The sequence below is a fragment of the Cryptomeria japonica genome, chromosome 3, assembly GCF_030272615.1.
Source record: "Cryptomeria japonica chromosome 3, Sugi_1.0, whole genome shotgun sequence".
Classification (NCBI taxonomy): domain Eukaryota; kingdom Viridiplantae; phylum Streptophyta; class Pinopsida; order Cupressales; family Cupressaceae; genus Cryptomeria; species Cryptomeria japonica.
The window spans coordinates 908,540,099-908,566,096 of record NC_081407.1 but is presented as its reverse complement, the minus strand read 5'-3'; positions in this window follow the sequence as shown (position 1 = coordinate 908,566,096).

The following is a 25,998-nucleotide window of genomic DNA, read 5'->3' as shown; positions in this document are numbered from 1 at the left end:
TTAGAACCACAACAATTCTATAATGGCTAGAGAAAAATACACTATACAATCCTTAGACATATTGGGGTTGGATAGCACGAGGGCTGAAGAGATAGCATCTTTGATCTTCTCGAAAGCCTCTTTGGCTTCAAGAGTCCAATTAAAATGTGTTTCCTTTTTAAGCATTAGAGTGATAGGCCTCACCATCCCAGCAAAGTCTGAGATAAAGAGGTTAACGAAGTTAACCTTACCTAGGAAGGATTGGATGCCCTTTTTGTTGACGGGAAGAGGAAGCTCCTTTATTGCTTTCACTCGATCAAGATCAATGGAGACTCCTTCCTTTGACACTACGTGTCCTAGTAATTTTCCTTGCAGGACCCCAAAGATGCATTTCTTTGGGTTCAAAGAGATGTCGAACTCTAAACACTTCTAGAACCCTAGTTCAAGATGATCGAAGTGATCTTCTTTGTGTTTTGAAAACATGGTCAAGTCATCCAAATATATGAGGATGATTTTGTTAATGAGCTCCTTAAAGCCAGATTCACAACTCTTCGAAAAGTCACATCGGCATTTGACAACCCAAACGGCATTTTCTGATAAGCGAATGTTCCCCATTTAGTTGTGAAGGTTGTCTTATGTTGATCTTCTGGCTTCAAAAATACTTGGTTGTCACGTGAGAAACCATCTAAAATTGAGAACATCTTTGAAACTACTACCGTGCTTAACAACTGTTCCACTGGTAACAAAGGATAATGGTCTTTTAGAGATGCTTGGTTCAGGTCCCAGAAATCCACACAAAGTCGAATATCTCCATTCTTTTTCCTGCCTAGCACCAAATTAGATACCCGGGTACAATGCTTGATGGGGTAGATGATCTTTGATTCTATCAGCTTATTCAATTCCTGAGTCATAAGGAATTCAATTTTCGGATTGGTGGGTCTTTGCTTCTATCAGACCAGCTTGGCCCCATCAATGAGTTCAATAGTGTGCTAAATGATGCTAGAATTATACCCTTTCAAATCTTCATACGACCATGCTAGCATGCCTACATACTCATCACAATATTGAGCTAGTCTCTCTCGATCTTTCGAAGAAACCTCCTTTCCAACCTTGAGTATTCTCCCGTCTCCTACTGACATTTCGGCGCAGTCGCCCTTATCAGCCGTAAGTTTTTGCCTGTCATTTTTGGCATCATCGTGATCAAACAAATTTTCCAGGGTGATCAATCTGTTTGGGAGCTTGTTGGATTTCAGCTGAATGATCTAATCCCCATAAGCGTCTTTTACCTTAGGCTCCAGTTGATCAACAAACTCTCCTGAGTTTTGAATGAACAAAGCGATTTGCTCATTGCTTTCGAAAAATTTCCCGTGGGTGTCATTGTCAGGAATAGCTGGTTGAACGATCACACAGACCGCCTAGGGATTGGCAAGCAGGTCCACAGCGGGATCAAATTGCGATCCAATACTAGCCATCCGATCAGTGAAAGCATTGTCTTCCGAGGAATCCTCTGGATATTGAAAGCATCAAAGCTTTCAATTAGATCCCATGTATTATGGCGGTAGGATTTCATACGGACGTGTTCGGCGCTAGAGATTACTCGAATCTAGTGTACGATCAGCTCAAAATTGCCCGAAACTTTCAACTGCTTTATACGCATCCTTCCTGTCAACCTTAAGCCTTGGATCATTCCTTCATATTCTATTTCATTGTTGGAGCAAGCAAACTACAGGCGAAAAGACTTCAGAATTTGTTCACCCGAAGGTGAAGTAAGGAAAATCCTAGCCCTGAAGCTACTTTGCATCTTGCGCCATCAAAGTGTAAGGTCTAGAGCGCAGAAGACAACTCTCCTTTGGTCAATGGTTCTTTAGTTAGTTTTGGGATGACTTGATCTTCATCAAAAATGCAGTAAGTACCAAGACCTATAGCATGATAGTTGAAGTATGGATCAGAATTTATGAATTCATTGAGAAAGGCCTCCTGATCTGGTGGAATATCCCCAGTCACTTCCTTATCCTCGAGAAGTTCTACAATTTTCCTCTCATCATTGGAGATGGAGGTATGAGTTGGCTCAAAATTGAGCATAGCTTGATCCGCTACGTGCTCGATGTTAAGGGGTTCTGAAAGAATTTTGAGTTTAGCACCATGCTGGGTTCGAAGGATGAGGTGGGACCATTCTAAGGATTTTGGCGGTGAAGTATCGAGAAAGGCAGAGGCCAAAAATAGGCGGGATGTCAATAACTACCACTTCTTGAGGCACGGTGACACTAGGACATGTGAACAACATCAACGGAAGGCTTTTGATAAGACCCATAGTTTGAACCTTATTCCCATCTAGTTGCATAACACCCCTATTTAAAGGCTCATATTTGATATTCAAAACCTCAACAATTTGCTTAGGGATGATGATGATGCTAGCACCGGAATCTATCATAGAATTGTGTAAAATCTTATCTCCTACTCTGAGGGTCAAATAGAAAGGATTTGGTTTAGGCTTACCTTATGTTTGAGATTTAGGAGGTATGGCCTCATTCGTCAATAAGGTTGGTGAGTGCGATCAGTTCGTAGGGGGCTGAATTTTTTCTTCGCTGATTTGCGGAGACTTAGCAGCATTTTCGCATGCATTTTTCCCCACCTCAAATAGAACTTATTTCAACTAATTATTTTGCTCTGGGATACTAAGGAGATCCCATAAAGAGATGTTGGTCGGGACTTTCTTTAGCTGTTCCACCACGTCCAACACCGACGGCACAAAGGCCTTTGTCTCTCTCGGCTTATAAGGGACAAACTCCTTTCTCGGGTATGTGGTAGCAACTATGGGTTGTTCAAGAGCTTTATCTGTGGTAAATCTCCCCTGCGTTCTTATATTCTCCCCCGTGAAGTGACTTTCTGACCAGAGGTTGTAATCTGATTGCACTTGAGGAGCCCCCGAGCTTGATGTGGTTGTGTTATTTTTTAGCATGCATCTTTGTCCTCCATCCAAGAGAATAGCGTGTGGTCTGGGACTATCTCCGCTTCTTGTTCCATTGACATGCCTGGGCAATGAGAAACACATTTGTTGGCATTTTTTATGATTATGTTGTGATTGTCATTGATGGACACACACTTGCATTGAGATCACTTTTATATGTATGGGTTATGCTCAACCGGGAATTGTTCCCAACCAGTATGATGCACTATAGTCCTTAGACTATTGGTGTTTTGCAGAAAGTGTTTACCGATCTGAAGCGGTATGTTGACCCCAAGCGGTTCGAGGATCTCAAGTGGTACGAAGGATCAAAGCGGCATAACACATATTTCCCAGTCTTCATTTTGTCAAACTAGCAACTGGTATTTTGCTTAAACCAGTATTTTGTATGAACTGGTAATACTCTGTGATGAGTTACCAACTGGTATTTTGTGATGAGTTTCCATCCACCGATTGTTTGGCGGTGCCGACACTTCAACGGTGTTTTTTGTGTCGTGCTATAGAATATGTCTAGATGCATTGAATCTAGGAAATTGTATTGTAATCCTATTAGACCGACATGAAATTAGATTCCTTTATAAGGACATCATGTCTGGGGTTTTAGGTTGTTGCTAGGGTTTAAGGTGGTTGATGAGTTAGAGAGAGTGTGAATGTGTAGAAGACCGAAGTAATGCTGGAATGCATTAGGAACGAGCTATCAAGGATCTAACCAAGCAATCTATTTTATTAGCTAGATCACTCACTTGTTGATTACTCTCATCTTCCACAAGTCTGAAGCCCTTAATCGGGTAGGCCCAAAAGCCTTTTGTAAATCCTCTAACAAGGTGGTTCACATCTGTGGATCTAAAATCCTCTAGCAAGGTAGTTTTTAATCGGACTTATCTCCTAACAGAGATTGAGATTCCTAATAGGATATGTTCTAGTAAAGAACATTGTATGACCTTAACCGGTCTAGTTCCTATTCTGTAGATAGTTACTTGTGAGATCCATCTCACTGTGGTTTTTCCCATTTGGGTTTCGACATCAAAATCTCTTGTGTTATGGTGTTTGTGCTTCTGTGGGTGAATGCATTATTTGCTATTTGGTTTGCATGTGTGCTAACCGGTTTGTCTGCTAAACTGTTTTATCGGTTTACTGTTAGTCTAGCAAAGTGTTTAAGTACATTGATTTTTGGCATACTAATTCACCCCCCCCCCCTCTTAGTATTCATCAATTGGTATCAGAGCCTACCTTTCTATAAGTTTAACCACTTGGAAAGAGATATGGGGGAATACACATTGAGGGAACTTACTCATCGGCTCACTCAGTCTGAGCAAGCCTATGATGATCTTATGGTCAAATATAAGGCATCTCAAGCAAAAAGGAGAGAACATGCTGAAAAGCTGATGGAGCTATCTGAAAATAGTTCTTCTGATGAAGTGGACATGGAAGCCCTAATCCAAGAAATAGAAAAGCTGAATGAATCCAATTCCAACCTGATAAAGGAGTTGGAAGGACTGACTATCCAAATGTGCCAAGAGCTTGAGAATCGGAGGAAAGCTGAACATCTGGTAAAAGATAAAGATCATGAAATCTCCAAGTTGAAGCAAGAGATCAGTACCCTAGCTGCTCAACTCCATGTGAGCAAAGTGGAAAAGGAAGACATGCAAGGAGAACTGAACATGACCATCTCTGAGAATGCAAACCTGATGGAAACAAATGTTGCTATTTCCAAAGAACTCTCTGAGCCAAAGGAAATACTTGCTAAGTTCAACAAGAGTACTGTTAAGCTAGAACAAAAGCTTTAATCTACCAAACCTGTCAAGAATACTGATGGACTTGGTTATTCTAGTCATGAGGAAGGTGAGACCTCTGGTACAAATGCTGGAGCATCGAAGAAACAACCGAAATCAAAAGATAAACGTAGGAAAAAGTTTAAACCTGTTTGCTTTAACTATCTTAAAGAAGGACATACTGCCAATCTATGTAGGAGTAAGGCTTACAATAATTTTCCTTATTTTCTAAATGATAAGCCTAGATCCTATAGATTCAATGGTAACTGTTATGTATGCAACAAGTTTGCGCATAGAGCATCTGAATGTAGGTCTGTTATGAACAACGCTAGAAGATATCCTCAGAGGACTCAAGGAGTTGGTCTGGAACCTTTTGCGAAACGGAATCACAACTGGTTTAATACCTTTAATCATCAGTCAAGAAGCGGTGGCTATCAAGCGGCAACCGGATGGAGAGAAAACTGTTTGATCTGTCATGGTCATGGTCACACTGCTGCAACATGCAGGAGGAAGAACGATAACATGAATAACGGACCTTGGAGAGCACCTGGAATGGTCTGCTATCATTGCAACAAACTAGGTCACAATGCGAGATTCTGCAGAAGTAGAAAGAGTATATCGGATGTTATACCGATCACTCCGGAAGGAAAGATTGATATTGACACTATTCAAGTGGATATGAACAAAACCTAGAAGAAGAAACCAGCGGTGTTGCAAGAAGAACGGGTTTCTGCACCAAGTGTGGAAATAACGGAACCGGCAAACTAAGCATCAGAAAAGCTTAGGGGGAGCAAACGGTGAAACACTACGAACCCCTGGTTTACACTGGTAAAAGACCTTAACCGGTATATGATACCTGTCATTTGGCAGAAGACCGAAAATGGTAACAGGCAAATTAGGGTTTACGCCCTAATGGTGGAGCATTTATTACGGTAGGTGAGGAATATGTTTAAAATGAATTTTCAAATCATTTCTCACTATCATTTTTCGAGCGAAGAAGTTTTTCAAGTGCAGAGCGAAGAAAAAGTGATTTGTGTTGTGATTCAAAGAAATCTCGAAACCCTGAAGAAGATTCAGAAGCAAATATCAAACGGTCAAGAGAAGAACTCAAAGTGGTGATTTAGCAACGAACGAAGTGGAAGGCGAAGTGGTATTTGCAAGCCCTAAATTCTCGATTTTTGAAAGGTATTTCTTGAGTTTTCTGTTTTATCATGGCTTCTGCATCTCATGATAGTTCTAGTGCAATTGTCGATTCTATGGATTACATACAACGAAAGTCGAAATATAATGCCTTATCTCAAGTACCGGCTGGTGTGATAGTGGAAGAAGGCATTTCTGATTATATAGACTGCAAAATCGAAGACCTAGGGTCTCTTGTGATCCATTCTCAGCTAGGTCTATTCTATGGGAAGGATAAAAAGATCAAACCGAAGTATAGCATGTTGGAAAAGAAGAAACTTCACAATGCAGTTTACTTCCTAGAGGATTTCACAGATGACCACATTAGAATCATTCTAAGCAGAGTTCATGGTGACAAGATGTACCTAGAGCGGATGCATGATATCACACCGCAAGCTATTCATGGCGTCACCTGTTTCTGCAATACAAGGGAAGTGCCAACCCTAAGGAAGGTTAGCAAGACGGAAATGTCCAAGCTCACCGGTTCAGTGAGAGACTCACGTGGCATGACTGTCAACTCAATCAAGGATGATCTGGTCAAGTATGTCTGCATGGTGATAGGCTAACGGACGTTCTTTGCCAGCAGAATTAATTCTGTCTCTGCGGCAACGGTAAATGTCGCTTACCGGATGATCAAAGAAGATGCATCGTTTGATCTGTGCACCTGTATGCAAAGACAACTTATGTTGAATCTTAAGTCAATCAAACAGGATAATGCACTAAGATTCAAGTTTGGACAACTACTAGTAGGGTTATTCTTCTACTTCCAAGGTTATTTCCCAAGAGTTGAAGATATTCAGTGGTCTGCCGACCAACCGGTTACCAAGCAGATCAAAGAGAGCCTGCAAGCAGTTGGAACCCGTTACCCTGAAGTTCTGAACAAGTAATTTGATGAGTTAAGGCGCAAGATGAGCCAAAGGATAAGGATATCCGGTGACATTGTCAAGAAATATGAGGAGGATATTTGCTTTATCATCAATGTGGATGAATGCATAATGGAGGCCGTTGAGCCCAGACGTGAAGAAGTAGAGCCTATAGGCTATGAGGTGATGTATGATATGTTGGACGGGTATGCTTCTACCCTAATCGCCTCACCTCTTGATCCTAAGGCAAAGAGAACTAGCACCTATCTGGAAAGGGTTGCACCGATTGTAGAACCTCCTAAAAAGAAAGGAAAGGCAGTGCCTTCGGCATCGACACCGGTTACTACAGCCAGTCCCAAAGTGACCAAGCGGTCACCTGCAAAGAAGAAACCGGAAGCGGCACCTACCAAAGTCTTTGAGAGGAAGAGGAAGACAAGGAATAACTCACTGAACTCAAAAGAAACTGTGTCTGAGGAAAAACACAAGAAGACAAGACAAGAAAAGAAAAAGACAAAGAATGAACCGACATCATCTGCACAGGTAGATATTGAAATTTCTTCCTACAAACCTTTGACACATTGTCAAAGAACTATCAAAAATATTAGCAGAAAAGTGTTGAATGATTTGATTGATTGTTTTGATGATTTCAATGATGATGAAAAGGAAACAGTTGAACAAGAAATCATTAAGTATTTATGTGTTAATGATCGGTCGCCTTCAGAAATTAGACCAGAGACACCGGATTCTTTATATAATTATTTAGACAATAAATGGCACATTGCCATAGAAAAGGAACAGGAAATGAGAGAGAAAATTTTTGCTCAACATTTTCCTAATGTATCAAATTCAGAACTTTTCGAAGTTATGATTAAATACAAAGGCCTCTTCTTCATGAGAAGAAGAAGACTCATGTTACTGGAACGAAAGGGTCAAGAAGTGATCAAGAATACACACACTCTTGCTCAAGAAGCTCTTGAGATGCATCAAGTGGCTGAAGCCAACAGGAAGGCTGAGCAAGAACAGACAATAACAAAACCGAATGAAGTGTTTGATAATGAAGGAAACCCGGTTACTGAACCGACAGACACTATTGATGTTGATGCTCTGGATGTAGAGGATGTTCCTCAGGGTACACCATCAGAAGCAACAGGACAGGAGAAGCATGCAAAACAAGTAGAAAAACAAAAGGAAGCAGAAGACAAAAAGGAGGAAGCAAAGAAGCAAGCGGAGAAGAAGAAAGCGGAGGAGGATAAAGAAGAGGAGAAGAGAAAGGAAACTGAGAAGGAGAAAAAGAAGGATGAAGAGGAGAAAAAGAAAAAGAAAGAGGAGACGAAGAAGAAGGATGAAGACGAGAAGAAGAAAAAGGAAGAGGAGAAGAAGAAGAAGGATGAAGAGGAGAAGAAGAAAAAGGAAGAGGAGAAGAAGAAGAAGGATGAAGAGGAGAAGAGAAAGAAAGAAGAGGTAAAGAAGAAGGATGAAGACGAGAAGAAGAAGGAAGAGGAGAAGAAGAAGAATGAAGAAGAAAAGAAGCGAAAAGATGAAGAAAAGAAAAAGGAAGAAGAGAAGAAGCAGCAGTAAGAGGAGCAGAGGAAAAAGGACAAAGAAGAAGCAAAGCAGAGGAAAGAAGAGAAAAGGAAAACAGAAGAAGAGGAAAAGAAAAAGACAGAAGAGGAAAAGTTAAGAACTACAAAGAAAGAAGAAGCGGAAAAAAGCACTCAGATGGAGACTCCAAAGGCAACCGGTTGTCAAGCCAAACCGGCTAACCTCACCAATCCTATTGACCTCCAGTCTGCCAATGAAATGAAGTTGCTACAAAGCATTACGGTTGCTCAAGAACGCCTTGAAGTGTTAAGGAGGAAGAAGGAGCAAGATGTGATCCAAGCTGCGATGGACACTCTTATCGGTTTGTTACCCAGCACAAACCTTCCCAATACTGATTCATCATTGGCACAATTGAATCTCCTATGCACCGTAGTAGATGATTAGGTGCAGAGCCTAGAAGAGGTAGTAGATGCAAATGCTAAGAAAGAGCATCAAACAGCTCTCAACATTGCCCTGGTAAAGAAGCTAAATGAGCTCCGGTCCGAACTGCAAAAAGCTCAAAAAGACATAAGGAATGCTCTGGATGAGGGGAATCTACTACTGAGTAAGATTTCCCAACCCCATCTCTTCTGTGATGATGTGCCTGTACAGAAGCAAAAGCTACAAACTGACTTGCAGTTATATATGAGCACCTTCAAGCCGTTGTATGACTCTTTTACAACCTATGGGCAAACCGTTCACTGGTTTCATATCCAGTCTACCAAAATAGAGTTGGAAATCAACAACCGGACTCGAGATTTGCAGGAACTCCAACTGACTCTACTCCCATGCCTACAGATACTTCAGAAATGTTATCTCAATCTGGATGCCTTAACGGTGACTCAAGAGATGAGCACAATAGACACCATGGAAGAACAGGTCTCCCAGATGCAGACATAGAAAGAAGTGGCTACCTCCCTACTTGAGTCCTGGTCCTTATCTATAAAACAATTTTTGCAGGACTTCAAATCAATTTTTGACAAGTTTTATTCCTTATTGTCATAAATGATTATTCTTTTAATACTAATGAAATAGGGGTTAGTCTATAATATTTTGTTGGCAAAGGGGGAGAAGTATAAATTTTGAATGTTTTGATGTATACTTTCATGTTATTTCTGTTAAGAAGTAGTATGCATTGTATTTTCTACAAAAATGATAGTGTATATGCTTAGGTGAAGTAATTTTGATTATGGCATATTTTAGTTGTAAAACACTTAGATGTCAAAATTTCCTAAGTGTTGCCATCAATGCCAAAGGGGGAGATTGTTGGCATTTTTGATGATTATGTTGTGATTGTCATTGATGGACACACACTTGCATTGAAATCACTTTTATATGTATGAGTTATGCTAAACCGGCAATTGTTCCCAACCGGTATGATGCATTATAGTCCTTAGACTATTGGTGTTTTGCAGAAAGTGTTTACCGATCTGAAGCGATATGTTGACCCCAAGTGATTCAAGGATCTCAAGTGGTACGAAGGATCAAAGCGGCAGAACACATATTTCCCGATCTTCATTTTGTCAAACCAGCAACTGGTATTTTGCTTAAACCAATATTTTGTATGAACAGGTAATACTTTGTGATGAGTTACCATCCACCGATTGTTTGGCGGTGCCGACACTTCAACGGTGCTTTTTGTGTCGTGTTATAGAATATGTTTAGATGCATCGAATCTAGGAAATTGTATTGTAATCCTATTGGACCGACATGAAATCAGATTCCTTTATAAGGACATCATGTCTGGGGTTTTAGGTTGTTGCTAGGGTTTAAGGTGGTTGATGAGTTAGAGAGAGTGTGAATGTGTAGAAGACTGAAGTAATGTTGGAATGCATTGGGAACGAGCTATCAAGGATCTAACCAAGCAATCTATGCTATTAGCTAGGTCACTCACTTGTTGATTACTCTCATATTCGACAAGTCTGAAGCCCTTAACCGGGTAGGCCCAAAAGCCTTTTGTAAATCCTTTTACAAGGTGGTTCACATCTTTGGATCTAAAATCCTCTAGCAAGGTAGTCTTTAATCGGACTTATCTCCTAATAGAGATTGAGATTCCTAACAGGATCTGTTCTTGTAAAGAACATTGTGTGACCTTAACTGGTCTGGTTCTTATTCTGCAAATAGTTACTTGTGAGTTTCATCTCACCGTGGTTTCTCTCATTTGGGTTTCCACATCAAAATCTCTTGTGTTATGGTGTTTGTGCTTCTGTGGGTGAATGCATTATTTGCTATTTGGTTTGCATGTGTGCTAACCGGTTTGTCTGCTAAATTGTTTTACCGGTTTACTATTAGTCTAGCAAAGTATTTAAGTACATTGATTTTTGGCATACTAATTCACCCCCCCCCCCCTCTTAGTATTCATCAGCATTATCCATGCCAAGGGATGCATAAACTGAATCATCTGAAACCACACCCAGGTTCCATTGATCTGCAATTTTTTGTTGCAAATTGCCTCTTAAGAAATGTCTTGGGGTGTGGGCGTTGTTACATGGAAAATACCAAGAATTGGTATCATTTGCTAGATTATTTTGACCCACTGTCAACTCTTTACCAGTATTGGGGTAGACAGTCTGCAAAGGATTGGGTACCGGAACTATCTGGCCATTCGGCTGACTTGGGGAAGTTCGCTTATTTACATATTGGTTTTGCTAATATGGAGGTCTATTCCCTTGGAAATTTTATTGGAAAGGGGGTCTAGTAGGTGCGATTTGAGACCTTTTCAGATTGACGATTCTATTCGAGAAAGTTCTCAATAAATTTTTCATATTGTTGACCTCCATGACAAAAGATGAGGGTTGAGGCGGATGTACTTGTTGGGGTCCGGGGTACACGTACATAGATTGGGGAGCAGATGTGTTGGGCCCAGCTGGTTTAGGGACCTGACTTGATAGCTCGGGAAAGACTGGCATGAGTGGTCGTGGCACAAGCTTCCCGGCATCAATTAGATTATTTTCTGCTTGGACTGCCATTTCAAATGCTTGCAGGAGGGTATTGTCTCCTAGAGATCAAATCATCACAGATATATCGGAGTTATAGGACTTTAGATAAAATATGAATGCCATATCCACAAGAGGACGGGTGGACAACGGTATTCTTTGCCAGGCATCTAAAACCTTAAATTTATTTTTGTCACTACTTCCTAAGGGACTCTCTTTATGGTAATCAATTGATGCATCAAGGATGACCTATCAGCCTTGTCAAAGAATCTCTGAAAGAAGCAGTCACTCAACTGATCCCAATTGGCTATAGAATTTGGACCAAGGGATCTGTACCAATCTAGAGCTCTAACTTTGAAAGACGCCACGAGCAATCTCAAAGCTATATTTTGCTCAGTGATGTTACGGATGGTGCAGACATTGGCTATATCTTGTAGGTGATCCCCGAGAGTCTTGTGACATTCTCTGGTGAATTTAGATACAAGTTTTAGCATGGTGGAGGGACTCGACCCCCATACTACAGGTGGAATGGAAGGAATGAGAGGGCTTTCATTGTTCCATGTCACAAAGTTTCTAGGAAGAATCTGCATCATTATTATAGGAACAACTGCAGGGAAGATATGTGGGTTCTGGGAAGAAGAGGCTACGAGCAAATGGACGTTTACCAAGGGTGGAAGGACTAAACTGGGATTCAAAGCTGTCTGACTCTTGGTAACGAGTCTGCGGCTCATAAACTAGCTTAGGCTTATTCAAAATTTGGGTCCCACCGGGTGTGCTAGAAAAAGAACTGTTGACTCTTAATTTTACGTTAAACGTGAACAGCCTTATGGGAAATTTAGTGATGGGGGACCTGTTGAGCAAAACTCACTGAATAACCTTCAGGTTTGAGAATTCGGCTCTTCATACAATTGGGGGAGAAAAGGGGAAGGAGAAACTTAAAACAAAATGGTCTACACTATTTAGGCGATATACTAGAGCATTTTTCGAAAAGCATTGCATATAAAACTTAAAAACATATGGTTTTAAAGCTCATTCAACAATCTACCTACTCAGAACCATTCGAGAGAATAATTCAACACAATACTCATTCAACATAAAATGATATTAACTATTCATCCAACAGATAAAAGGTCTCAAAACATAGTTTAATCCGCGGAGTCTCACAGCAAATGTCATAGAAGTTATTGAACTTCAAAACAACACAAAATTCAATATATTAAGCTTCAAATAAAACCATCACAAAGGCCATAGGCACAATCTGATATGTCTATCATTCACTAAATTAAATCAACATAAAGGCTTCTTTAAATGAGCCAAATTCTAAAATCTCTTTGAAAGTTTGAAACCCTCTAAGAAAGGAGAAGAAAGCATAAATAGACCCCATGGCTCCTAACTAACAGCTTGCGTAGTGTTAGCAACATCTTAGCAACCGCTTCTGACAAGAAAACCTAGCGTGGCATACCACAAAACACTACCTAGCAAAACAACCTTCAAAGTTGTTATCTTCACTGTATCGTGGCGATCCCTGCACCTACCCAACAACAAAAACACAATGCAAACCGCATCCTGGTTCACGAACTACCATGGAAGACACGTGGCAGCTCGGGGGATACCCGAAGTCGAGCGCAGAAAGAGAACCAGATCAAGCAATGCGGAGACACTAAGTGTCTTCACCTTCACACGATGGATGGTGGGGCCGAGAAGCATACCATGCTATAAAAACTGAGCCACACGGAAGCTCCGCGTTCTCTCAACTTTGAACAAAAAAAGCAAGCACCTAGAGGCATCGTCGAGACACCACTTGGCGCACACGCTGGCGAACGGGAAAATGGCCAAAGATAAAAAAGAAATACTACCACTTGATCAAAACGCCACCTACGAGCAATCCCGAACACTAATACATTTGGCCTAAAATTCCAACGAAGGTTTCCAATGGAGAAGGCATATTGTGACCAAATTTGATTTTTTTTTGAAAAAATGCCCGCATTTGTCGAAATTCCGACGATAATTCAACATTTTGTTTTGATGGAGAAGGAATTGGCAATGAAATTTATGTTTTTTTTTAAAAGTGCCCACATTTGTCAAAATTCCGACGAACGCGGGCATTACTTAAAAAATAAAAAATAAAAACCAAGACATTTGATAAACATTAATCCCGCCTCTTCGTCCTGTCGACCTCTACCATATTCACAAAAAAATTGGGCATTACAAGGAGGGAAACAGTTCTAGATTACGGTGCCGCCAAGATTCGGTTGAAGAAAAAAGGTAAGGTAATCAACCAATGCATTCACAAGATGTTTTCTTGAAGAAAAAATCATTATGTTTGTGACAATGTGTCGAATTTGCTTTATGTAGTGATGAAATTGTTTGAATTTTACATAGGAGGTTGCATTTGTGTTGGTTGATGATCAAGTTTTATCTTTATTATAATGAATTTTCCTGCTCATTATTTTTTTTCCCTAACTCATATTTAGTTTGGTAGAAAAAGAGATAAATAAGATAGATTTGGATGGTTGATCAAATGAAATGATCAATTATCCTCTTTATAGGCATAACCTCTTAGGGCATACCCTAATTAAGGAGCGGGATGACCTAAACCTGCGTGATCAAATAGGGAAGAACACATATTGTGTCATTTGATCAATTATCCTCTTTATAGGCATAACCTCTTAGGGCAGACCCTAATTAAGGAGCAGGATGACCTAAACCTACGTGATCAAATAGGGAAGAACACATATTGTGCCACTCTTGTATCGGACATCCATTGGAAGTGGCCTGAATGTAGGCTCTAGCTGAGGAGCTTACCTTGGGTATGGATGCTGGTATATATGGTTGTGATAGAAACTCCTTGTTGCAGGACCATTAGACCACTGTGTAGTGATCAAGTGCCATTTTTTGTCAGTGTTTTGGAAGGGAGGATAAGCGTACCATCATAGGAAGGTGGTATAAAATGGAAGCTGAGAGGTATAAGGTTATGAGGTGTGGGTTAGGATAAGATAGGGAGGTAAGTGATGAAGGATGTAATGGTGAAAGAGTAAGTTAGGATATGTTAGGGGTTTGGAAGGTAGGAAAGTGAATGGGGGGAGACAAAAGGATGTTAATGATGGAATGGGGTTAGGTAGGTGAAGTAAAAGTAAATGTGTATGAGGTTAAGGTTTATGATAGGATGTAGGAAAGTGAAGGAAGTTAAGAGAGGAGATATGAAAGGTAGATGGAAGGTAATAATGATAGGAAGTGAGGTAAAGGTTATGAGGTGTAGGTTAGAAAATAGGGTGTAGGAAATGGAAGGAAGGGTCATCCATATTGTAGTGCTTCAAGAGGAGCACATTCACATGAGAGACAAGAAGAGTCATTTCATGTTGTAGTGTACCTCCTTAAACCTTCCACCAACACCAAACCCAATACCAAACTCTTTCCCAATCTCGCTAATGGACTAACTCAACTCACTGTCAAATTGTGACAGTCAATGCAAGGTTTAGGACAGTAGTAATTAGGATCTTCTAATTATGGTGGGGCCTAGCCAACATAAGGTTATATGAGGCAGGGGTAAGTTCAACAGTGATGTGTATTAGATTGTCACCAAAGTTTCCTGTTAGTGTTTCTTTGTATCAGCATTAACGACTTATTGTCATGTCATTATAATCAAATTGTTATTCCTTATAAGAATTTGCAGTATTACCATAATTTGCATAACCTAAATCTGATTGTTTTATGTATTTTTGAGATTATGTGTGTGTGTGTGTGTATATATATATATATATATATATATATATATATATATATATATATATATATATATATATATATATATATATATATATATATATATATATATATATATATATATATATATATATATATATATGTTATGTGTGGTAGTAACGTTATGTTATTTTAATATTGTTTGAATAAATAGATAAAATTTACCTTCATAACTTAATATGATATTAACTGTCATTGACTTGATTAAGAACATCTTAATTTATATTCAATGATGCACAAATCTGAATTTAAATATCATACTAGCCGATATATGTTCTAATGTTAACTCAAGAAATTCATGCTTATACATACCTGACACTGAACTTACCCCTATCTTTATCCCTGCTGGAAGACTATCATTATTCATCTTTATCACTATTTTTTCTTGTTCTTAGGGTTGCCTATTTCTCTAAACATGATTAGGCTTTTTCACTATGTTGACTACCACCTTTAATGGGCTTCCATCATGAAGACTTATTACTATTTCCCTCTTTGACTGTCACAAAATGACTAAAATGTTTGCATAGATCTAGGACTAGTAAGATCCTTATATAGTTACTAGGAGTCATGTCAAAGACACATAAAAGTATGATACCCAAGTTAGTAAGATCCTCTAATACTTAGTCATAGATCGCATTCTAACAACTGTAGGATTTTGCCAAGATCAAGGGCACAATGAAAACCATAAAAGAGACAATAGAATGACAAGAACAAATTGTATTCTCATCAATATGCAAAATGATCAACTGGATTAACCAATACAATGAATATAGGCCTGCTTATATAGGCAAGGCCATTTGGATGTATGAACACACAAATATGACATGTGGCTCAATGAGAAACAAGGGTAGGTAAGAAATACTAGGGGTAGGTAGGAGAAATAATATAATATTCGACAAGAGGTGGATGACCCACCGAATGTGGAGTGTAACAGCAAAATAAGACCACGAAAGGTGGAATTTCTCCTACAAGCTCTATCCCTGTGTGCACACTTCCCTAAGTGTCTCAAATCCAAACTACGAAGAGATGCATTATCCTAAGTTAACTTAAGTAAGTGTAATAATATCCAAAATGAATATTTATTTACACCAACACCCCACCTTAAGTGCAACTTAGGGGAATGAAGACTCAAGTCAACAATGCAAGATGGGTCCTGGCTACTAAGCCATGATAGGTACCCATGTACAATATGCAAATGCAAGCAAAACTATGCAATACAATCTCTCACAAACGGAGAAAGGGAAAAAACCCAGTAGGAAAAAACTCCCCCCCAAAAGAGAGATGAATGTACAAAAGACTCTCAAAGAAGAAGGACAAAACCTCAAAGAGGAAAAAGTCCCCCGCATAAGAGAGGAAGGAGAAGTCAGCCGACCCCCCCCTAATGACACATCTCGCACCCCCAAGAGAGCTTGCAACTGCTGGAACTTACTCTTGGTGAAAGGTTTGGTGAATATGTCAACAACCTGCTCTGTTGTAGGACAACACTGCAAATCAATGACCTGCTCCTGGATGAGCTCTCGGATATAGTGCATATGAATCTCGATGTGTTTGGTCCGCTAGTGCTGGACCGGGTTCTTCGAGATTGCAATAGCACTCTGATTGTCGCAATGTAGAACTATCGGTCGTGGAGTGGTGAATCCACACTCTGTGAGAATCTGCTGAAGCCAAATGGTCTTAGTAGTTACGTTAACAGCACCTCGATACTCAGCCTCAGTCGAAGAGAGAGCAATAGCATGTTGCTTCTTGCTCTGCCAACAAATGGGGCCCGAACCAAGGTGAAAATTGTAACCAGAAGTAGACTTACGATCATCAAGATCGCTAGCCCAATCGGAGTCTGTGTAACCAACCAAGCGAAGTCATGTGCCTGCTGCATAGTGAATCCCATAGTGATGTGTACCCTGGATGTAATGAAGGATGCGTTTGGCAGCTTTCCAATGAAGCTCATGTGGTTCCTGCATGAAGCGGGAAACCATGCCAACTGCAAATCAAATATCAGGGCGTGTATGAGTCAAGTAGATGAGACTACCCACAAGCTGACGATATAAAGTGGCATCAACTGGTGGAGAAGAACACTAAGTCTCAAGCTTGACTCCTGAAAGAAAGGGAGTCAAGGCAGGCTTACAATCAGCCATATGAAAGCATGCAAGTAGATCAAGAGCATACTTGGGCTGCGATAGTGTGATCCCCAAAGGTGACTGTGAAATCTCTATCCCGAGAAAGTAGTGCAAAAGACCCAAGTCAGTCATAGCAAATCTGTCATGCAAAGCAAATTTGACCCTGCTAATGATGGATGAAGTACTCCCTGTAATGATCAAGTCATCAACATAGAGCACAAGTATCAAGTGAGAGTCATCCTGTCGCAAAATGTAGACATTCGGACCGGAATGACACCTAGTGAACCCTGCGGAGAGAAGAAAGGAATCCATCTTGGCGTACCAAGCCCTGGGGGCCTGCTTAAGGCCATAGAGAGATTTCCTTAGTCTGCAAACCAAGGAAGTATCCTGAATGAAACCCTGTGGCTGCTCCATATAAATCTCCTCATCAAGATCACCATGAAGAAAAGCACTCTTCACATCCATCTGATGTACAACCCAACCATGAGCTGCAGCAATAGCAAGTGTCAAATGAATGGAGTTCATCTTGGCTACGAGTGCAAAGGTCTCAGTATAGTCAACATCGGCAACCTGAGAAAAACCTTTTGCAACAAGTCGAGCCTTATACTTATCCACACTACCATCTGCTGCAAACTTGGTCCGATAGATCCACTTACATCGAACCATCTTTCTCCCCTTAGGGAGATGGACTAGATCCCATGTGTTGTTCCTCATCAAGGAACTATACTCTTCCTCCATAGCTTGGTCCCACTCAGGAACCCCTGATGCTTCCCTAAATGTTTGTGGATCGGAAGTGGTAGCAATGAATGCATGTGGAAGATCCTGATGTTGTGATCGAGTTCTCCATGTATCTGAAGGATCCCCAACAAGAGAACCCGCGCACTCAAGTGTCTGTCGAGCCCAACGAGGTCTAGGTGGAGGTGGAGAATGAGGCTCTTCAACTGCAAGTGGACCCTGCGGAGGTGTAACCCTGCGAGTCGGAGTTGTAGGAGTCTCATCATCTGAATCACTAACATCACTATCCATAATGGAGGAAGATGGAGGGGGTAGAGAGGCTAAGATGGAGAGCTTTCCTCAAAGTGAACACTCCTCTCAATGAACACCTCATGTGTCTCTGGATCCATCAATCTATATGCCTTAACACCCTCAGGATATCCAACAAATATGAAAGGTCGACTCTGTGGTTCCAATGCCTTGCATTTCTGCGGAGGTATGCGAGCCCATGCTGGACACCCAAAGACTCTGAAATGTCTCACAATCGGTTTCCTACCAGCCCAAGCTTCAAAAGGAGTAATACCTTGCAAAGCTTTGTGAGGAACCCGATTCTAGATGTGTGTGGCACAACTGATAGCCTCTGCCCAAAAGGCGAGATCAAGAGAACGTGCATGTATCATACAGCTAGCCATTTCTTTGAGAGTTCTATTCGTGCGTTCTGCAACTCCGTTCTGTTGTGGAGTGTATGCGACAGAATGCTGAAGATCAATCCCCTCAAATGTACAAAAATCCTCAAGTCTCTTGTTCACATATTCCCTTCCATTATCTGTGCGAAGTATCTTGACCACTTTCCCTGATTGCTTCTCCACACGAGTCTTGAAGTCCTGAAATCTATCAAATACTTCACTCTTATGAATGAGAAAGTAGACCCAAGTGAAGCGGGAGTAGTCATCAATGAAGGTAAGAACATAGCGGGCCTTACTAAATGAAGGTGCTGGAAATGGACCTGCTACATCGCTGTGAACAAGTTGAAGAACTTCCAAAGCTCTCCAAGTTTTCCCTATATCAGACTTATCTTCGAGATGCTTGCCCATGGAACAACCTGAACATACACCCTCTGAAAAACTGATTCGAGGTAGACCTGTGACCATGTCTTTAGTGCTTAGCTGCTGATGATAGCGGTAGTTGAGGTGACCAAACCACTCATGCCATAGCTTACTTTCTGAATTTGAATGAGTAAGGAAGGCCCTAGAAGGTGAACTTGGCACAAAGTGGGAGAATGAATAAAGCCTTGAGTTGTCATTGACTTGTCCCACTGCTACCAAGGCATCATCATCAAGTTCCTTTACCACAACTGAATCTGGTGTAAACTCAACCTTTTTCCCATTCCCATAGTGAGTGATTTGGTAGATGGAGAGAAGGTTGGTAGACAAGTTAGGAACATAGAGAACATTCTCAAATGTTCCATCATCCATGTCAACTGAACCTTTCCCTTCAACCTCTACCTGTGTATCATCACCTATGTAAATGTGAGGTACCTTAGATGGCTCCAATGAAGAAAACTGCTCCTTTGTAGAACCCATGTGATATGACGCACCCGAATCAAGTATCCACTGTTGTGAAGAACCTGTTGTAGCCACAAATGCTTGCCCTTTTCCCTTAGACTATGAGGAAGAGGAAGGAGATGAATCCTTCTTTGTGTAGGTGGATGGCAAGTTGATGTTGTTTTTCTTAAGAAGATTAGTTAATTCATCAACTTGCTTTGCATGGCATCGATGCTCATCATGACCATACTTCTTATAATATGCACAAGTTGGTTTATCCTTCTTAGGTGGTGTCCCCTTCTTGGAAGAGGATGAAAAATCGCATTGTGATGGAGAGGATGATTGTCCTTTTTCCTGGTGTGGCTTAGACTTGGATTACTTCTTCTTCTTGTTGGAATCTTTGCCTTGACTTCCTTGATTCCCTTGATTAGCCACCAAAGCCTTGGACTTTGAAGACTTGAGAAACCCCATGTTCAACAACTTAGATTGTTCCAATATTAACATTTCTGTGAAAGCATCAATTGAAGGCATAACATAAGAACTCCCCACTATCAAACGATGAGTTTGGAAGCTAGACACAAATACTGCATATTCTAGTGCAAGCTTGTCCAACAAGTTGAATATCAACTGAGCATCCTTTTTGTCAATTCCACAATCCTTAAGCTTTGCTCTTAGCTCATTTGCTTTGGTGACATAATCTTGGATTGTATCAAAACTCTTGGTATCCAAGTTGGTGAGCTCATTGTCAATCTGATAGCCTCTGATTTCATCAACTTGTCCATACAATTTCTAAAACATATCCCAAGCCCCTTTGATTGTTTTACACTTCTCAATGTGAAAAATGAGGTCATCTGATACATACTTGCGTAAGGTTCCAGGAGCCATGCAATTCTTTGTGAGCCATTCTAATTGAGCAATTGGATCAGCCTTAGGATCAGGTGGTGCTGTTATTGTTCCATCTATGTAGTGTGTGAGACCCTTTTCCATTAATTTACTACATACTTTAATTTTCCATGATGCATAATTATGTGGAGTTAAAGGTGGAAATTTGTTAGGACTCATTGCAACAAAAATGGAAAGAGCACAAAGAGAGGCACAATCACACAAGACACCCCCCCAAATTCACTCAATCAAAGAACCCCCCCCCCCCAAATGTGATGATTTGGCACTTCATAATTAGTGTGTATACAATGGGCCACTTGCAAAAAATGGCAAAGTGGACTTCTGATTACAATTTTACAACTGCCTTAATAAGGCCAACAGAGTCTCAAACTGATAATGCAAGAGATCTAACTAAGATCCAAGCAATTTACAAGTACCTAATAGGCCAAATAAGACCAATATCTGAAAGTACAATTTCTACTCAAAATCTCTGAAATTTGATCATAGATTATGAAAATAGATGAAAAAATATGCACTTTAAAAAAAAACAGCACCTGAAAAGGAGGTCGTATGAGCTCAAACGAGGCCTTTGAAGTTGCAGAATTGAGGATTGGACAGGTACAACTGAGAGAATCTGAAAATTCCGAAAAATCTATGCACCAAAATTAGAAAATAACCACACCACTGCAAAGATCACGAAATTTTAGCCCATTTCAAAAAAAATTACACCTAAAAAGGAGCAAAAATGAGCAAGATATGGCCTTTCAAAGTTGGACTGCAAAACTGAAAAGCCCAATAGAGAGGGGTCAAAAAAATTTCAAAAAATGTTGATGTGGCGCTGACGTCAGCAATTCATTGTGTTAAATTTGATGGTCGTATGACCGTTGCGAAAACTTCGCCTCGTTGCTGACTGGGCGTCCATACTGTACGGACTGCTGACTGAGCAGGTGACTATGCAGATCTGCTGACAGGGCGTACGGATCTGACGTGGCACTGTGCAGTGTACGGTTTTGCCCGCAGGCCAGTGGCCGCTGCCACCTGGCAGATGCAGTTTCCGCCTGGTTTAGGTGGTCGCCGGCGAAGGGAGCGGTCGGAGTCGAGGAGCCGACGGCGAGCCGGGAGCCGAGGCTGCCGACGACAGTGGCTGAGGGGGCCTGCGACGGCGGAGACCGGCGGGGACCTGCTCGGGCGGAGACCGGCGGGGACCCAGACGACGTGGACCTGCGGCGGCGCAGGTACAACCTACAACACACATGTTGCGGGTACGGGCGGCGCTGACAGAGGCCGAACGGTAAGGACTGCACGGCCTGCAAATGACAGAGTACGGGGGGTCTGCGGACCCCCAACAAACAAAAAAAAAAAAAATTTTGAAATTTTTTTTTTGAAAAATAATTTTTTTTTGAAAAAAATTTCGAAATCCGTACGATAATAGCCAAAATGGGGGAAAAAAATTTCTCACCAAAATAGGTCGACTTTATAGTCAAAATTTATGGAAACGGCCTCCCAGATTCAACGGTGATGTTCAAATCGTTGTATGACGCCCCCAAAAAATAAAGATCCCCAAATCCGAAAATAGAAGCCTTCCACGATGTCTCCAAAAACCAATCAATGAAGCCCCAATAGCTCTGATACCATGTAGGATTTTGCCAAGATCAAGGGCACAATGAAAAGCATAAAAGAGACAATAGAATCACAAGAACAAACTGTATTCTCATCAATATGCAAAATGATCAACTGGATTAACCAATACAATGAATATAGGCCTGCCTATATAGGCAAGGCCATATGGATGTATGAGCACACAAATATGACATGTGGCTCAATGAGAAACAAGGGTAGGTAAGAAATACTAGGGGTAGGTAGGAGAAACAATATAATATTCCACAAGAGGTGGATGACCCACCGAATGTGGAGTGTAACAGCAAAATAAGACCACAAAAGGTGGAATTTCTCCTACAAGCTCTATCCCTATGTGCACACTCCCCTAAGTGTCTCAAATCCAAACTACGAAGAGATGCATTATCCTAAGTTAACTTAAGTAAGTGTAATAATATCCAAAATGAATATTTATTTACACCAACAACAACAAATAGAAGGTCATATCTTGGTAACCTAACTAGTCCATGAGTAGTAGCTCAAAATGTTATCAAAGCTAGGTTAGGTTAGGAGCCCCAAGAAGCTATAATGTGTCTTATAATGGGTGTTGAAAATAATCTACACTCAAGCCAACAATGGAATGGTAAGAAAGGGGGCAATAGCTCAATGGTAGAGAAATTTATTAACAAATAGAATACCTTAAGTTGGATTCCTAGCTATTTTATGAGTATTAGCTTAACATTTTCATGTGTAAATAACATCTAATTCCACTACCATAGATCCAACTTCCACCATTTCTCCTTCCACAACCTCTAGTCACCTTCATGTACCAAAGCCACTAGTGCCACACCTTTACTATGAAAAATCTTCCACTTATCATACACCATATGGCCTATTTATCAAATTTATTTCTTCTGCATGTAAAAGCCATATGCACAAGATGGAATGAAAATTGGTAGATTTAAAATCCATATTCCACAACCTTTGCTAAAATCCTTTCTGTCAGTGCCAAAATGTGAGGTTTGTAACAAGATGCGACATCCATCAAAGCATAATAGAAATGAGATTTCTAACAAGATGGCAGATCAAACAATGTAGGAAAGCATCGATTAAAAATAAATACAAGATTGCAGTTTATAGAGTTAACTTCATTTTGTCTTTTTGTGGCATTGAATTTCATAGTGTTTTAAAGAAGATATCATAGTTTTTCCAAAAAATGTCAAAACCCTGCCTAGTGTTTACGGAAAGGAGTAAATAATGTATGGTTTGGTCTCTCATGCATATAAATTCACCCAAATGTGTGGGAAGGCCTTTGTTCATGCTATGTATCATATTATGTTGTGTGCAGTGCTCCAAATTAGATTTGGTAGGTGTTTGGGTATGAGGACAGTCTGATATCTCTATGTATCAGATAGTAAAAGGCAGTAAGAGTGAAGAATTTGGTGGGAAGACCAAGCAATTGGTATTTTGAAGTGGTTGATGACAGAGAAAGGGGTGCGGTGACCCTATGCAACCTTCGGAAGGGTTTATGGATCAAAACCAAATGAAATAAATTAAATTTCTATGACTATCCTAAGGGTATTGATTGTCATAGTCATAGTTTTACTAGTGATATTGTTTTTGTTTTGACAGAGTTGTGTTTGTAAACCCAAGTGTGGACATGTAAGGTATTCATGAGATGTCTTAAGACTACATCAATACTTAACAGCAACATAGTGTGTAGGAACCTAAAATATGAAAGGACTACATATTGGAAGACGCGTTTGATGATGTCATGAAAGGTTTGATATCCCTATGTATCAGACTGAGAAAACCAGTGAAAGACAAAAAAAGATGCATTGAGAAGGCAAAAGGTTGAATTGCCTAATGTTTTTTGTTGAAGTGATGTGTGGGGACCTTGCCAAGTCAAATACCTTGTTGTAGTTTCAAAGGGTGGAAAAAGAATAAGCATTTTATTTATCGTCCTAATAGACCATCCATCATAACAAGTATTACCAATGATGTGTGTGTTGCAAACAAAGTTCTAGAGGAAGGCTCTTTATATTGTAATACCAAGTGAGTGTTCATAGACCTTGTGTAGGGTCCTCCAAGCCTAGAGTAAGGAGTTCGAAGCCTAGATACATTGATTTGGCCTTGTGGCCATCAATGAGTGTTGACCCAATAGGATAAGTTTTGAGACTGACAATTTTGGAAGTGTGGCATTGTTGAAAGCCAACACTTATGTGTGAACCTCGTTTTCACGTATTATGATTAGTTGCCATGATACTTGACCCTATCCTCATGGTGATGGCTCAGTTCATATTAGTGTGTTTTGTTGAAGAAACATGATGTGAGGAGTTTGATGCAGAGGCAAGGGTAGAACTCAGTATTTCATATTAGGACAGCAACCACATTGATTATGAAAGTCAAATAAGGTCTCTCCAATTTTTAGGATACACAAGGGCAGCATTAGTCATGTAAGTATGCATGAGCATGGGAATGGATAGTTGCTTTCCTTTTAGACTGATTTGGACAGTATTGAGAGGATCCTATAAGGAATGACTATCACCATACTCTCGATAACTTCACAACATTTATAATGAATTCACATTAGATACTCATAGATTACCCCAATTAGACATTAGTCAACTTAAGATATGATACAAGGATTGCATACCACAAAGCCATTACATATGTTTTGAGATGAAAAAGAAGAGTTAAATGGTTTTGGTTCAATGATGATAATTTCTATGTTCAAGTAATTTAATTTGGTATATTATACTGAAATGTGATTTCATAACTAACATTTCAACTTCTATATAACTAGTTCTATAGCCCGATTTTCTTGCCTGTGAAGAAAGACCATGTCAGACAATATCAGCGAACAACAAAATAAGGAGACAATTGCTAGATAGTGGTCTAACTTGAAAAGAGAAGGTGATGGAAAATTTTATTGTCCCTGCAAAATTTGTAAGGGATTAAAGACTAGAAGACTTCTAATCAAAATAGCTAAGAAACATTGTAGGTTGCATGGTCATATTGAAGGTGGACATGATTATCATCAATTGGTAAGTTTTTCATTATATCGTTTTAACAATTTATATACATAATAAATCACTTGATGATGAGATCATGATCATGGTTTATTTATGTTTATCAATTTTATATAGGTCGAGCACCCTGGAGCACATGATATGGATCAACACAACTCGGAGAATATGGTTTTCGAAGTGGAAAAACATGGAGGTGTGAATATCGAAGCTGAAGATAATGATCCCATGGAAGATGACGACTGTGAGCCACAAAACACAATTGAAGATGATAGTACAAATGCATTGATCCATGACACATTTAGTAGTCATGCAGTTGATCATGATGATGAAGATGACCTCGATATTGTTCATGATGTCCCTCTACTTGAGAAGCCATCTGAGGCCCTTTACGAAGGCTCGCAGACAACTCTTCTCTCCGTTGTATTGTTGTTGGTGAACTTGAAGGTTATGAATGGTTTATCCAACATAACAATCTCACGTATGTTATGGTATGTCATATATGTCATAATAAATGGTGAATCATGTTGTACCATTAATATTATTTATATTAACAAATTATATTTTTTTGTTGTAGATTGATAGGTGAGTTTTAGTTACCACCACCAAATATTCTACCTCGTTCATACCGAGAATTATCTGCCATTATGAAAGATATTGGAATGAAGTATCAAGCAATAGATGTTTGTCCCAATGATCATATTATATATCACAAACAACATGAATTTCGAACTGAATGCCCCGAATTTCATATCAGTATATATCGAACAGATCAAATAACAAAAAGGGTTCCTCGCAAGGTTCTTCGCTATATTCTCATTATTCCACATATGCAACGATTATTCAAGTGCACTAGCTTGGCACAATTTATGGATTACCATGCACGCAATAGAAGTCGAGATGACATTATTCGAATGTCTATGGATGGTTCAGCATTTATGGACATAGAGGAAAAGTGGCCACACTTTAAAGAAGAACCTCGTAATCTTGGGCTTTCATTGGCAACGGACAGTGTCAATCCATTTGGAAAGATGAGATATGTTTACTCAGTGTGGCTTGTTTTTGTTATCAACAATAACATT